General features: G+C 63.7%; 1 pseudogene; it reads right to left on the bottom strand.

Moving 5' to 3' along the window:
- LOC126435131 (large subunit ribosomal RNA) overlaps positions 1-2,500 on the bottom strand; it is a 7,975-nt pseudogene that overhangs the window by 3,025 nt on the left and 2,450 nt on the right.

Genomic DNA, 2,500 nt, shown 5'->3' with positions numbered 1-2,500 from the left:
CAATCCCCTCGCGGTCGATGCAAAAAGCAGGACGTCATCTGCGAAGGCCGCAGCGTTAACTCTGCGACCAAGGATCCGAGCTCCGATGTGGGAGGGAAGTTGACTCAAAACATAGTCCACCGCAAAATTGAAAAGGAGGGGGGAGAGGGGGTCACCCTGACGCACACCCCTAGCCGGCTGCAGGGGCACGCCCACGTCGGCGCCGCCCGCTATCACCGTCGTGCTACCCTCGTAACACCTTTCGACGTACTCAATAAAGCAATCCGGCAGGCCATGAGCCCTCAGCACGGGGCGGAGGGCGGCATGGTCCACCGAATCGAACGCTTTAGAGACGTCGATCGATGCCACAAAAACAGAGCGACAGGAGCGGACTGCGTCGGTGAGAGCAGTGTCCAAGATGAAGGTGTTTTCCAACATCCCATCCCGGGGGATGAATGCCCGCTGACGTTCGTCCACAGCACATGCACGCATCAGGCGTGACGCGAGAACCTTGTGAAAGGTCCGCGCCAACACCGAGCAGACCGTAATGGGGCGAAAGTCAGCGGGGGATGTTGGTGCAGCCGTTTTGGGGAGAAGTGACGTCCGGGCGCGAAGCAGACGCTCGGGGAGGGCGCGGGCCAGGAGGAAGAGGTTCAAGAGTTTCACCAGGACTTCATGCGGCAGGCGCCGCAGCTCCGCTGGAGTCAGGCCGTCCGGCCCGGCTGCCGATCCCCTGGGCGGCAAGGCAGCAGCGACCTCCTCACGTGTGACCGGCCCCCATAGGCACTCAGGAGCGACAGGCTCCGAGTGCGAGAGAAGGCGGTCACGGATGAAGCCGGCGGTGGAGATCGGCTTCTTCGTGAAGAGGTCCGCCCAGAAGTCCAGCAGACCGGGGATGTCGGGTGGCGGCTGCAGCAGGGTGCCGTCCAGCAAGCCGCGCACGCAACGCGCACGCGACCTACGGAAGGCGTCCTGTGTCCGCGCGTATTCCCAGCGGCGCCGCTTGCGCTTCTGCAGCGGCGGGGCGGCAGGCGGCCGCTTGGATGGTTGGCGCGGCCGCTGTGTCCTGGTGATCGACCTCTCCCCCCTGGACCCGACCGACGCAAGGGCATCCGGGAGCATGCCCAGGATGACATCGGGCGGCGTGCCCCGCCCCAGACCAATGACTCGATCCAGGGCAGAGAAACGCTGGGCGGAAGCAGGTAGCCCCGCCAGATGCTCCCAGATGGCGGCGTCAGTCGGCCCCTCCGGCGGCGGCCCGGTGGTGTCGGCCGCGAAGTCCTCGGCTGCGTCGACGGGCGGCGCAGCGGCCTCGCCCGCGTCAGGCAGCGAGCTCGCTGCTCCACGGCGGGACGCCGGCTCTTCACCCCGACCGATCTCAAGTGCCTCCATGAATTGGCGGACAAGCTGCTTGTGGGCAGCTTGCCGCCGTCGGCACTTGATTGCCTCAAGCGTTCGGTCGGGGAACATCCTGGTAAGTTCTTGATTTACAAAGAAGAACCGGGCGTCCCTCTCAAGGAACAGTTCGGCCTCTGCCTTGGCGAGCGACAGGACTTCTTCCTCCGTCCACCTCGCGCGATGCCTCTCCGTCACGATCTCAGCGTTGGCGGCCGCAGGGTGTTGGCGGCGGCGGCGATGGACCCCGAGACCGTTCTTCGTGGTAAAAGTGCGGTGGCACTCACTGCAAGCAAAGGGAGCTACACAAACTATCGCATTTTCGTTACGGCCGGTTGGCCGGATAGGTGCTGGGGTAGCTGGGGTGGCACCTTCAGCGGAAGGGCCACCATCTCTTGTTTCTTGTCGGCTGCCCCCAACTATAAAGGGATAATGCGAGGGGGGGCTGGTAACCCCCCCAAGCCCCTGGTGCGGTCTTCCACTCTGCGAAGATCAGCGGGCCCACGAGAAGGGGAGAAGACCGCAGGAGAGGAGAGGCTAAGAGGGCTAGGCCCATGTATTGCGCATCACTCTCCCTGTAACTATAACCCAAGGAAGGCACCTCGCAGCAGCAGCACGACTACATCAAGACCGCACTTCGAAAAGCCAAGTCCGGATGCAGCCACACCGCCGCCACTTGGCCACCTTAAGAGAGTCAGAGAGTCATAGTTACTCCCGCCGTTTACCCGCGCTTGCTTGAATTTCTTCACGTTGACATTCAGAGCACTGGGCAGAAATCACATTGCGTCAACACCCGCTAGGGCCATCGCAATGCTTTGTTTTAATTAGACAGTCGGATTCCCCCAGTCCGTGCCAGTTCTGAGTTGATCGTTGAATGGCGGCCGAAGAGAATCCGCGCACCCGCGCGCCCCCGGAGGAGCACGCTAAGGCGGACGCGGCCTCGCAGCAAGGAAGATCCGTGGGAGGCCAAGGCACGGGACCGAGCTCGGATCCTGCACGCAGGTTGAAGCACCGGGGCGCGAACGCCGCGCAGGCGCGCGCATCCTGCACCGCCGGCCAGCACGAGGCCAACCAACGGCGAGAGCAGACCACGCCCGCGCTAAACGCCCGCACTTACCGGCACCCC

The sequence above is a fragment of the Schistocerca serialis genome, unplaced genomic scaffold (genome assembly GCF_023864345.2).
Source record: "Schistocerca serialis cubense isolate TAMUIC-IGC-003099 unplaced genomic scaffold, iqSchSeri2.2 HiC_scaffold_1196, whole genome shotgun sequence".
Taxonomy (NCBI): domain Eukaryota; kingdom Metazoa; phylum Arthropoda; class Insecta; order Orthoptera; family Acrididae; genus Schistocerca; species Schistocerca serialis.
This window is presented reverse-complemented; position numbering and strand designations above follow the sequence as displayed.